At 47.2% G+C, this 13675-nt stretch overlaps 1 protein-coding gene and 1 long non-coding RNA gene across 3 annotated transcripts in view; one reads left to right on the plus strand and one right to left on the minus strand.

The window, feature by feature from the left end:
* LOC146867586 (zinc finger matrin-type protein 4-like) overlaps positions 1–13675 on the minus strand; it is a 1117486-nt gene that overhangs the window by 405387 nt on the left and 698424 nt on the right. The window lies entirely within an intron of this gene.
* LOC146867587 (uncharacterized) overlaps positions 1892–13675 on the plus strand; it is a 43634-nt gene continuing 31850 nt past the window's right edge. The window contains exon 1 of the long non-coding RNA XR_014966109.1: positions 1892–2046. This is a non-coding gene — a long non-coding RNA (uncharacterized LOC146867587). The remainder of the gene's footprint in view (positions 2047–13675) is intronic.

The raw sequence follows: 13675 nt of genomic DNA on the forward strand, positions 1-13675 counted from the left end.
AAAGAGAGGGGCACAGCAGAGGAAGGCAAGAAGTAAGACATGAGGATAGACTGAATGAAGGTGGCGTGATGTGTATCTAAGGGGAAAGGTAGTGTGTGACTCTGGCAGCCAAAAACTAACCTGTTAGCATTTAGACTACATACATACTGCAGTAAAAGTAATTGTAAGCCAGAAAAGGGAAAAGGAAAGGATTGCTGCAATATATAGTGGAAACAATTACAGCCTCTTCTTCGAAAATGCTAAGCTAAGACGACAAACAGGGAAGAAGAATGAGGAGAAGGCAATTCGTGGATACTGACAGTTTTTTTTTTTTTTTTTTTTGCATATTTATATAGCGCGAACTCAACCCGAAGGTATTGGAGCGCTTTACATAGCACCGTATTCACATTACACATTCAGGCACGGGGAGATTAAGTGATTTGCCCAGAATCACAGGATGTAGACGCGACCTCGAGCCTCGTACCCTGGTTTCCTGCACCAGAGGCGGCAGCGCAGCCAACAGACCACATCCTCTCCCCAACAGTTGTTTAAGCTCAACATGCCAAGAAACCTGATCTTGTTATTGCGAAGTCGTGAACGAACAGATTACCCTGAGACCTGCAAAGGGCACTCCTAGAACCAGTGCGCTCTAATTCCCCGGCTTCGTTGTATTCGGTAGAGGTGAGAAAGACTTTTGCACCAAACAGTACAGTGATGTGTTAAGGCTTGGTCATAAGGCTACACGACAGCCTGCCTGGTTTGGGAGAAATAATGTTATCAGACTATTAACTGATGGATTCATGTAACTGTTCTATGAAGACCACTCAGCACTGTAAGTGGTACCATCACTGAAGATCTGAGATCAAACTGAGCATTGCAAGAAAGATTTATCTCCTGTCTGGCCTAGCAGGAGATAATCATGGATGGCATCCAACCTGGGGTCAAGAGACTTGAAAGAGGTCAATGGTACCCTCATTAAATAGGCGCACGATAAAAAAGCTCCCTGTGAGAGAAGGTACTCAGATGTCTCGACTAGTCTAGCACTGATATTTAACTACAGATGCTAATCAATGGTTTTCATTCACAGCATGATCTCATATTATGGAGATCTAACCCACAAGAATTGAGAGATCAAATATTATGCTTGTCTCACTAAATGATCACACTGGGTCTATTATTGTATCAGCATGCTACCTCCTTTCATTGTTCCAGTATTTATGAACTTTGGTTTTAGACATTTCCAGGAGCTTAGATGATGGGCTGCCCAATAAATATCAAAATATATACTAAACTAAAACCATTAAACAAATGCCTCAAGCTTGCCTTCCAGTTGTAACTTTCAACAGCCCCTGGCTTCCCTTGACCTCCATATAAATGTCTAACTTCTTCTTCAAGAATGTACAATCTTTCCACTCTGCGCTTGGCTTGCACTCATGTTAGACCTCTGCAGTCAAATACTACTCAAGTATTCTAGATTTATGTGCCATTACCTCCTCCATTGCCACATCACCACAACAGCTCAGAAACAAAAAGAGACAACTGTTCGCTGTTTACGAGCTGTTCTGTCTGCAGCTCATGCCCCAACGCAATGCAATTCAAAGAAGTTAAATGTTCTTTAGACCCTGCATTCACATGAAAACTGGCGCACAGCTGTGCCCCGTGCAAGTGCACATGTTCATTCAAGATGCAGCTCTTAATGTCCAAACTTATTTCTTTTCACAGCTTTTCTTGCAGCAGTACTTTCCAGGACAACTAAATGCAAATATATGCAGACATCTGCATGGCAATTCATTTACGACTTCAAGTTAGTTGGTATTTTACAGAGGCCCTACTTTCTTGCCACTCTTTATTTTATGGAACACACTGTTTTCATTATGCGGGGGATTTCTTTGCATTGATTAAAACATGACTTTCTGTGACCGGGACATGTACACAGCTGTGTGTCTATCTTTGCAGTTGGCCAACAGTTCCTGCACGTTTTGTTGCAGTGTGCTTTGAAGATCTGAAGTTAAGGATTGCTTCCATATCTGTAAAGCCACCCGCTCCACCCTTCAGATGCTTTAGAAGGTGAGCTGACTTTCTCTCTCCCTATCGACTCACTGGTAATGAATTAATCCTCTCTTGGCAAATTGACTCGTGAGACCCTCTACTCTCAGTCCTCAGGGGAGTGTGAGGACATGAAGAAGGTCTAAGTGCTACTGTTTCAGGATCAGAGATAACCCCATAATCTGTGCATGCGATACAACTAATGTGTCTCTAGATTGCAGTGGCGTAACGCAAAATGATGCCCCCCCTGCTGATTGCGAACAGGGTGCCCTGGGTCTCCCATCTCTTTTTAGCTGCCCTTCACTTTTAGATGTACTGCATTTCTGAAACCTAGAATCTGTATTTTGACTACTGCTGCCTGCCAAGAATTGGTTCATTCTGAATTCAACCGAGCAACACAGATATTGACCCCATAATGGCACATAATTCTTACTGATGACACCCAAAAATTTCTGATGAACCTTTTTGTTTAAATCTGTTTTTATTTTTTCAGTAACAGAGTAGACAATCACATTTCTATGTACATACTACTTGAGACTCCCAGCTTAAATGTACAATCCACAACTACATCTCCGCATATGCAAGTTGATCACATTTGCATCAGTTCACATTTAATTATGCTGTATGAATTCAATGCTTTACTTGTGTCCCAACCAGCCATACTTCACAGGTATCAGCGACTGTGTCCTCTAGGAATATCCCAGTAAGCTATCTGTATTATGGCAGTTGCGATATAGTTTACTAACTTTGAGAGGCGGAGAGTCATGGGTGGGACAAACCTTGAAGTTCCCCAAATGAAACCACCATCACCTGTACAAAATTATTAATTGGCCCACAGCTGCTAAAGTTGTCATCACAAGTCACAAAGTTGACTTCAGATTCAAAGCAATTGCAATCAGGCATCATGAAATTGCCGTGATGAGCTATGAAACTGCTTCATAAGCAATGAAATCAGCACTGATGCTATGAATTAACCATCATTCCTCATACAATTGACTTCATAAGCCATGTAATTGCCACCAGGCATCATGAAATCGGACCATTGATCATAAAATTGCTGTATGAGACACATAACTGCCTCCAGTGATTTTTGTTCTTGATTTTTTTTACCAGGAAATATGAACTTGTCCAATGAGCTCGGAAAGGGTTACATGGGCCCTGACATGACTTCCACAAGCCTTGAAACAAAGAGCTGGACATCATAACGCTGAGCAATTCCCACATTCCAATAGATGTTAACACCTTGTAACAGAGTCAGGTGTTTAAATCCCCAGCCACCCTTTCATATATAATAAAGTTGATTAAAAGCTAAACAGATGTCCATGCGTTGCAAATCACTCTAAACATTCATGATGCTGGTTGGGTTTGAAGTGGCCAGACGGGCACATCTTTATCCAGCTGAGACATAAACACATTCAGTGGGGGCTGTGGGGATTGACAGAGAGGTGAGAGAAGGTAGAAGCTGGAGAGGAGGGCAGTGAAGATAGAGTTTAGTACTTGTCTCAGAGAGGGCCAATCAAAACGTGTGCATTTCTAGACATAGAGGGTGAGCTAACAGATTTAAAGATGGAGAACGAGGGGCGTGGCCAAGATGGCGGAGTGAGCGAACGTGTATCGTCTGAGCTCTGCTCCTGCCGGAACTACAGCACATTTCCAAGTGCCCACAGCACCCCGATTACCGACCGGAGGCAGAGGGACGACAGCGCGCACCGCACTGGGTGCTGGAGATGACTGTCTTGCCCATTTCAAGCGGAGAGGTGCACTTGGTCCCTGCGCCGGTCCCGGGCCATGAGGCGGTGAGGGTCGGGGGCCACTCCAGGGAACATCCAGGCACCTATGGGGCCCACGTTGGCGAGTGGAATCCACCTGGGCGCTTGATGCCACTGCGCCTGAGTCGCCACTGGTCGTGAGGCCTCCAGCCTGGCTCATTGCATCCTTGGGCCTGATGAGCGGCCTTTAGAAGAACGCAGCACGGCGAGGGGGGAACCTGCTGGCTGGCTGGATTGCCGCTTAGGTCATCGTGGCGCCCGGGGCCGGAATGCAGGACACAGCCCCATCCGAAGGACACTTGGCAGTGCAGGCGAGTGGCCGTGGGCCCAACCAACACCGATCCGGCATCCTGGGGTGAGTACCAAGACTCCCTGCTTCATGGAGACACAGTGGGGCCTGCTAGACGGAGAGTCAGGCGCACATGGGGCAGATGTAGCTGACCACCTACACCATTCTACAGGGGGGTGGGCACCAGCTGTCCCCCAGGGACCCCAGGTGAAGGTACGCGACTGCCCTGTTGTGTGGAGGATGAGGTGAGGCTCAGCCTGCAAGAGAACCCGGTGCACGTGGAGCAGACATTGGCCCTGCAGCAGTCCAGTAGAAGAGCGCTTCTGGGTCGACTGCAGGCCATTGGACTGAGTGACGCCCAGCATCACTACTACGGTCCCCCGCTGAGTGCCTGCTATGCCCCGCTGGTGAGTGCTTCAGTCGTCCTTTTGTGGCTCATCGCAGGGACTCCCGGGAGGTGTGGGAGAGCGGCACGACGAGTGGCTAGGAAGCCCGATCCCATCCCCCACTGCTGAGTTTCCCGGGCAGGACACGCAGAAATTCTTCTACCCCGAGATCAACAACTGTACCTCCCTTCGCACTCTGAAGACTTGGAGAACAGGTCGCGGCGGAACAATGTCCGAATCCGTGCTGTCCCTACAGGAGCTGAGGGTGAGGATCTGGAGGGATATGTCCAGGCACTCTTCCGGGCAGTTTTGAATGCAGCAGCGGATTCCTCAGTCAAGATAGACCTTTGTCATCGTGTGGGCCCTCCCCGTCAACCTAATTGCCCTACTACAGACATCCTGGTGTGCGTACACAACTTTAAGGTGAAAGAGGAGATCCTCTGGGCGGCTCACTCCTGTCAACCCCTACAGTTCCGGGAGCATTCACCACAGCTCTTCCAGGACTTGGCATCTAGCACCCTCCAAAAGAGAAGAGACTTTTGCCTCGTGACCAATCATCTTTGATCAATGGGCATATCATACTCCTAGGGGCACCCGTTCCGCCTCATCTTCCGCTTTGAGGGGAAACTCCAGCAGCTGTGCTCCTTGGCCGAGGCCTATAAGCTGCTGAACTTGGATCTCGACTACTTTAACACCCAGTCTGCTGCTTCGGGGTCAGAGACACCCAAACCCCCCCCCCGACGTGGCCCACGGTCTGGCCTGAAGTTAGATCGTCTCCATCCTGACCCTGATACGATGATCAAGGAGTGCTCTGTGGTTCTCCGGACTCTCGCAGGCGCAGAGGGCGACTCCTTGGACTTTAATGACTGAGGGTAATGTATGTGTGGGTTCTTCTGCTCATGTATAGGCCTGGCAGGAGCAGGGAGATCTTTCACCTTTGATTGATGCAGACCCTTACTCCCTGGGCCACCCCCATTTCTCTCTGGCCCTCTTTCGAGATGGAATCTATGCGCTTCCTTTTGCTGATGTTTTATTGTTTTGGTGTTTGGTTCTATGATTGTTGGGTTGGTTGGGTCCCCACTCCTGTGAGCTTTTTAATAGAGGTCCTCCCATGGTCTATCTTGTTTTCTGGGCTCCATAGCATAGGATTTATAGGCCAGTGGTCCGCTCAAACCAGATGGAGGTTAAGATAATTAGTTATAATGTCCACGGCCTTAACAACCCTACTAAGCGAAAGGCAGTGCTCTGCCTCCTGGAACACTCAGAGGGGGATATCTGTCTACTTCAAGAAACCCACCTGCTGCCTAGGGATACCCACCGGATGCAATCAAGGGGGTTTCCCCTGCAGTTCTGGTCCTCGGGCAGGGGAATAAGAAAGGTGGGACGCCATTATATTCTCCAGACGCTTCAGAGGTTCCATAGTAGGTACTATAGCAGAGATCAAGGGGCACCTCTTACCTCTGAGACTGCACATCGGCACTTCCAGCCTCACGATAGCCTCAATCTATTCCACAAATGAACACCAGGAGAAGTTCTTGACCGAGGCCTTGGCGAAGACTCTCCATACACCTGACTCCATGGTGGTAGTGGGAGGTGATCTAAATTTAGTTATGGGTGCGGGGATGGATCATTCTAATTCGAGGACAGGGGAAGCCCGGCCTTGTCTGGGTCAGGCAGGGAGTGGCTAGCGGAATGTGGGATCAGGGACGTTTGGCGTGACCTACACCCCAATGACAGGGACTGCACATACTACTCAGCAGCCCATAAGTCTTATGCTCATCTAGACCACTTTCTTGTCACCCAAGCTGCGTGGGTGTGCTCACAGGCTTCGACTACCCAAGCCCGGTCTCTCTCTGACCATGCTCCTATAACACTGACTGTACACTTGCCTCCCTCGCCACCTTCCTCCCCACACTGGTGCCTGAGGGACTCGCTGTTGTTATCCCCATAGGTAGTTGACGACCTACGGCGTACATTGAAAAATTACATAGCACTTAATGATGACGGTTCCACCGCTCTGGCCTCCATTTGGGAGGCTCTGAAGTTGGTTTCCAGAGGGGCCTTGATCGCTAAAGTGACTTATGACAATAAAACCCAAAAGTCCAAAAGGGAAGAGCTGGAATCAAAGGTTCGAGAACTTGAGGCAATTCACAAACGGAGGGGCGCTCCACAGGTCTGGAGCCAATTAGAGAAAGAGGGACTCCTCTTGAAACGTCTGTACTTAGACAGGGCCGAATACGCTATGATCCACTTAAAGCATAAGTATTTTGTGGTGTCAAATGGGGGGAGCGTATGTTAGCTCACTACCTTTGCAGTAAACGGCAGGCCCAGGCTGTGAGAGCGATACAAGTGACGCAGGGTTCCGACATTACTGACAACAGGGTCATTGTGGTGGCTTTTTTGATTTTTTATGATGATCTCTACACCACGGAGTCCTCATCCCTAGCAGACCCTCACGGCTATGTCAACAGAGCCTCGATCACCCCCTTCCATCCGTTGAGGCCGAAGGTCTGGAAGCACCAATACGTATCGAGGAGGTGATATCTGCTATCACTCATTTGAAGCCCATGAAAGTTCTGGGTCCAGACGGCTTCAGCGCACTCTTTTATAAGACTTTCTGCATGGAGCTAGCCCCCCTGCTTAACCGTCTGTTTAACTCGTTTGCGGATACTGGCACTCTCACGCCTTCGATGTACAGGCCACAATCTCGGTCATCCCCAAACTTGGGAAGGACCCTGTGTTCTGCAGCTCTTACAGCCCGATCTCATTGTTAAACATTGATGCTAAGCGGTTCTCTAGCATTTTGGCCCTCAGGCTGAGCCCCCTGATGCCCGGGTTGGTAGATCCAGATCAGGCGGGCTTCATACTGGGTAGACAATGTGGGGAAAACACAAAGCGGATCTGCCACCTGATTGACAAAGTGCACTGCTCCAAGGAGGAGGCGCTGCTACTGGCCGTCGATGACGAGAAGGCATTCAACCGGGTGCACTGGCTGTACTTATTCGCCACCCTAGAGCGCTTTGGTCTGGGGGTGCGGTTCCGCAAATGGATAGCAAGCATATATAGCACTCCAAGTTTTGCAGTCAGGGTGAATGGGATACTTTCTGGCGGCTTTGCGGTGGGGAGAGGCACCAAACAGGGCTGCCCCCTTTATCCCTTGCTCTTCGCTCTGTACATGGACCCACTCGCCCGAAAACTCCTGGACAATTCCAATGCACAGGGCGTCCCCTTTAGTGCAGACCATCATTTGATCAGCCTCTACGGTGACAATGTCATTTTCTCGGAGGCTCAACCCTTGACTTCTCTGCCGGCCATATTTGAGGACCTGAACGCCTTCGGCAGGGTCTTAGGATTTAAAATGAATCTACAGAAATCACAGGTACTTAATCTAACCACCGCTCAGGTCACAGTTGACACACTACGCATACAATTTGATTTTGACTGGGTGACGGATGGCATATCTTAGTTGGCACTAGTCCTTCATAGAAATCTTGGCAAGACTGCGGAAGTGAATTATGCTGCCCTACTCTCCCGCATCCATAAAGACCTCGCCCAGTGGTGACTTCTACCATTATTGTGGCTTGGGAGATTAGCTTCGGTTAAGATGAATGTCCTACCGCGGGCGCTCTACATTTTCCAGACCCTCCTCTTGACACCCCCACCAAGCATGCTCTTGAACATACAGAAAGAAATAGAACGCTTCATCTGGGGCCCGGTTTCCCCCAGGTTACAGAGGTCTTTGTTATAGCGCCCTAAGAAAGAAGGCGGCCTTGCACTGCCGAATATCACTCGATACTTTCAGGCTTCTTTAATGTGCTACTTGGTAGAATTGAACCGTCCAATGATGGAGAAACATTGGATTTTTATGGACCAGATGGTGGCGGGTCAACATATCTGGAGAGAGGCATGGTTACCTAGGACTTCGCACTCCTGGGGACTCTACTCCTTGCCGGTCACGCGGCCCACCATGCTAGTATGGGACAGGGTGACCATACGGGCTAATCTCACCACGTTCCCTTCTCCTATGTCCCCCATCTTTTCAAACCCTGACTTACCACCCGGGACAGGAAAAGGGGTGGGCTCACGTTGGGTTGCAGGTGGTTGCAAGCATTTAGGGCATCTGTTTGACCTCCAGGGCCATATTCCCTTTGATCAGCTTCGGACTGACTACGGCCTCGCCGCCTCTGACCACTTCCTTCACACGCAAATGCTGCACTGGGTGACTGACCCTCTCATATGCCCAATGGTCAGCAGGCCAATGCTCCAGTTTGAAAAATGGCTCTACTTGAAAAAAGACAATCACAAACTTATCTCTCGGGTTGCTAGTGGGGTTAGGACTGCTGGGCAGAAGCGGTGGGAGGCAGAACTTGGACGAACCCTGTCAGACAAGGAATGGGAGGACATTTTCTATAGGACCCACCACACCGCACACTCCATGGGCCACACAGAAACCACATTTAAAATTATATCCTACTGGTACGATACCCCAGCCCGCTTAACTAAATGGAATTCACAATGTGATGGTCTCTGTTGGCGAGGTTATGGGAGTCCAGGTACTCTTCTTCACTTGCTGTGGAACTGTCCAAAGCTTACAAGATACTGGGATAAGATCCTTGACGAGATAGATAAAGCCTTTGACACTACCATTCCCAGACTCCCTGTGTACACTATTTTAGGGCTGCCCAATGCCTTGACCTTCCCTCTGCGCTCGATCAAAGGTAGGCAGATTGCCCTGGCTTTGAACGCCGCTCACCGGGTGATCCTATTTGGCTGGAAGACAGGCAAGGCCCCGGACCACACTCAGTGGCTTCACCAGCTGTGGTCCCTTCTGGGTATGGAGAGGTTGTTCATGGCCACCCTGGGGAATAGGTCCGACTATGCAAAGATATGGGCCCCCTTTATTTCCATTTTATCCATGGAATTTAGGGAGCTGTCATGCCCTGCTTACTTAAGCATTTTGAAATTGATACCAGTGGTTAGAGTGCGCAGGCCTTTGATGGGTTTATTGGGACGTGAACCTCAGTGACCGACATGTCGGACCACACTCACTCGGGTGTTTGTAATCATCCGCTCACCAGGAGAGGGTTGGGGAGGGGTGGGAGGGAGGGGTTTTGCCTCTTTTGTTGGTCGCTGTGGGTTAGGATCTGTTGCTGTTCTACTTTGTTTGGCTCCTATCTTGTTTTGGAAAAGGCAGACACTAACGCCACGGATTTGCGATAACGATCCTTTGCTTCTTCAGGGAACGGACATACCCTGCACGCAGCAGCCCATCTATAGTTCTGTGTCACACGCGGCTTTGATCAGCCATTGTTTTTCCCTTTTCAGACGCGGCCAGCCCATGATGGGTTGTAGGTGGCATGCTGTGTATCTACCCCATGCAGATAATGTGTAATCCTTTGGGTTTCCTCTGCCTTCAAGCTCCCTAAGTAGCGGCGCCCTGGGTTGTAGGCAATGCTGCATTGTATTGTCTTATCGTGCGTTCTGCCAATAAAACTGATTTAATTCTAAAGATGGAGAACAAAAGATTTTTTAAACTACTACGAGGGGCATGGCACATCATGCAGCACCTGCAGATAAAGGACCTCAGAATCCATAGATGGTGTAGAAAAGAGAAACAGAAGTACTGCACACACTTGTTCCCAAGACATGTACATTCTCAATAGGTCATAATCCCACCACCAAAGTGCAGTTTAGTGCAGCGTACAACAGTGACTGCCCGAGGGCAAGGGTATGGTAAAGACTGGGACCAGGCACCTGGTGGAGGTGAGAGGCAGGCTGGGAAGGCTGTTTCCACATGCAGGGATGTCCTACTGCAGGCACCACATGCTCATTCAAACCCAAGTAAATGATAGTTCTGCCTCTAACTGTAGTGTTCGCCGGTATCTTGTCTTAACTTTGTGTTAATTAATTGCATGAGACTCGTAAAATTAGATGTTTCGTTAATGATGCGTTTAGACCTTAATCTTAAGGAAATTCTAATTACTGCCTAAAAAATCTACATAACATCCTGTGAATATGTATTGTAATGGTATTAGCTTCATTAAACAATATTGTTCAGCTCAGTCTCTCCTCTAGCTTTTAAAATGTGGAATCAGTGTAGATATTTTGCATCAGGTTATAAAGTTGCTTTCTTAAAGCACATTACAGCAGACTTTTCAACAAAACCTTAAATGTTTTTAAACCAGTGATGCCCGTGATATTATCAATTGTATTGTTGATCATTTTTTGACAGTTTTTAAAATAATTCAAGTTGTGGCGGGTTGTGATGAGCTCTCATTTCTCTTTCTTCTTTGAAGAGATGGATGTTGCTGAAAACCAGGGCAACCACAAAATATCTTGACTTCCAGATTGATGGAGAATTACCTTTTTATAACTAATGATCATGACGGTGATCCTGAGCAACACACTCGGAAGTGATGCCATCTGGAGGACTCGCCTTAACCATAGCAACTTTTTGAACTTGAAAGCTGCTAACTGAGGGGCATATCAACAACAACCGGCGATAATTATCGCTAAGCGCACTTAGCGCTAGGATAATTATCGCCGGCTAGCGTTGATTTTTATCGCTGAGATAGCGTGCTATTAGCAACGCTTATCTCAATAGCGATAAAAATCCTCACGCTAAGTGGCTAACGTGAGATTATCGCTGGAAACCCAGCGATAATCTCACGTTAGCTTGTTGATAGGGACAGACAAACTTAGCCATGATATCCTCCTTCCATAGGATATCATGGCTAAGTCAGAAAAATACCAGACGTAAAAAAGCAGCGTTAACCGCGGTTAGCGCTGCTTTTTTTGTCTCTAACAGGGTTAGCGATATTCTTGATAATAGGAGTATTATTTTACTCTGGAACGCCACCTTTGCATCTCATTAGAGATGAAAGGGGAAGCGTAGAGTAAATGGGTGCTAACATGCAAATTTGCATGTTAGCACCCTGTTGTTTATAGGGTGCTAGTTTTATCTCTGCTTTTTTGGCTTTTAAATCCAAAAAAGCAGAGATAAAGCCCTTATTGATATGCCCCTGAATATTTTGGCCTAACTAGTCATGCACTCACTCTTCTCAGCTTGAGTGAATTTAATTCCATCTCCATGTGCTCAGTTGGTGTTTTTTTGCACATCAGATCAACAGGGAGTTTGACTGTCATGCCTATCAAGACACCCACACAGCTCCTGAAGATTTTGGCAAGATTAGGCGACTCACTATGCACCTTCTTAGTCTTTTCCATCAGCTCAGCTTCTTCTGCTTGCCTACATGCAGAGGAGAGGGCAATAAAAAGCCTTTTAATTACTTCGAAGACTGTGGAGCTAGCTGTCTGATATGCTTTCTACATTCACAAAAGTTATAAAACCCTAATGTTTCTCATGTACTTGCCTGTTCCTGTGGCTCAAGATTTTTTGCCGGCACTGTTTTCACACTATTTCGCCAGATAGCTCCAAGTAACCGAATGGCTTGTGTGTACTCAAAAAAAGGCTCTGTAGAGACACACTGAGGCACGTGTCAAGATGGCACTATGCTTCATTGTTGCGAATAGCAGTCAAAGTGAATAGAAAAAGCATGGGAACTGTGATCAGAAGTACAAAGTGGTGGGGTCTGTGAGTGTAAAGGTGGGGTCAGAGACATGGCTAAGAATAACAAAATATTATGTTTTATTGAGTGGCCTTTTGGCTACATGTAACTGCATAAAAAGTATAATGCAATCCTATTAGAGCAGGGTAAAGACTAATTCGCATGTGGCTGGGTCTAATATGAGGGGGGGAACAGCCATTACAACGCAGTTTTTACCATGCGTTGCTATTACATCGCATGCGTTACAACGCATGCGATGTTGCAATGCGTGGTAAAACCACGCATACCATTACATCACATGCGCTTTTACAACGCATGCGATGTAATGTGTAATGGCGGCAGCGGCGGCTATCCAAGTCATTGCGAGGAAACTGAGGCTGTTTCCTCACAACAACGTGCACCAAGCAGGAAGGAGGAAGCAGGAACCGGGAGAAGAGACGGCGACGCTGGAGAGGAGAGAGGTAACGGGGTTTGCGCTTGGGGTGGGGGTTACTTTTGTAGGGTTTAGGGTAGTGTAAAAGTAGTGTTGCAATGTTTGTGTTGTGTGGGTTTTTTTAATAACGTTTTAATGTGTTTTTTTTGTAGTGTAATGTAGTTTTGTAGCGTTTGTTTAGTGTAGTGTATTAGGGTTTAGAGTAGTGTAGTAGTGTTTATGTAGTGTAGTGTTTTGGGGTTTAGGGTAGTGTTGTAGTGTTTGAGTAGTGTAGTATTTTAGGGGTTAGGGTAGTGTAGTGTTTTATGGTTTAGGGAAGTGTAGTAGTGTTTGTGTAGTGTAGTGATTTGGGGTTTAGGGTAGAGTTGTAGAGTTTGTGTAGTGTAGTGTTTTAGGGTTTAGGGTAGTGTAGTAGTGTTTGTGTAGTGTAGTGTTTTAGGGTTTAGGGTAGTGTTGTAGTGTTTGTGTAGTGTTTTAGGGGTTAGGGTAGTGTAGTGTTTTGGGGTTTAGGGTAGTGTTGTAGAGTTTGTGTAGTGTAGTGTTTTAGGGTTTAGGGTCGTGTTGTAGTGTTTGTGTAGTGTAGTGTTTTAGGGTTTAGGGTAGTGTTGTAGTGTTTGTGTAGTGTTTTAGGGGTTAGGGTAGTGTAGTGTTTTAGACTTTAGGGTAGTGTAGTAGTGTTTGAGTAGTGTAGTGTTTTAGGGTTTAGGGTCGTGTTGTAGTATTTGTGTAGTGTAGTGTTTTAGGGTTTAGGGTAGTGTAGTGTTTTAGGATTTAGGGTAGTGTAGTAGTGTTTGTGTAGCGTAGTGTTTTAGGGTTTAGGGTAGTGTAGTAGTGTTTTAGGGTTTAGTGTCATGTTGTAGAGTTTGTGTAGTGTAGTGGTTTAGGGTAGTGTAGTAGTGTTTGTGTAGTGTAATGCCTTAGGGTTTAGGGTAGTGTTGTAGTGCGCGTGTGTAGTGTAGTGTTTTAGGGTAGTGTGGAGGGGCTTCTATGGTAGTGTAGTGTAATTGTAGGGAGAGGAGTGGGGGCGGCGGTTGGTTGTGTAGGTGTAGGGTAGTCACTTACCTTGCAAACTAACCACGAGTATAGCTTTACCACGCATGCCTTTGCAATGTAATGGCATGCGGGGTAAAGGCATATTCGTGGTAATAGTTTGCGAAGTAATGGAATGCGATGTCATTAACATCGCGTAGTAATACCCGCGTTGT

Source organism: Triturus cristatus, chromosome 1_2, assembly GCF_964204655.1.
Source record: "Triturus cristatus chromosome 1_2, aTriCri1.1, whole genome shotgun sequence".
Classification (NCBI taxonomy): Eukaryota; Metazoa; Chordata; class Amphibia; order Caudata; family Salamandridae; genus Triturus; species Triturus cristatus.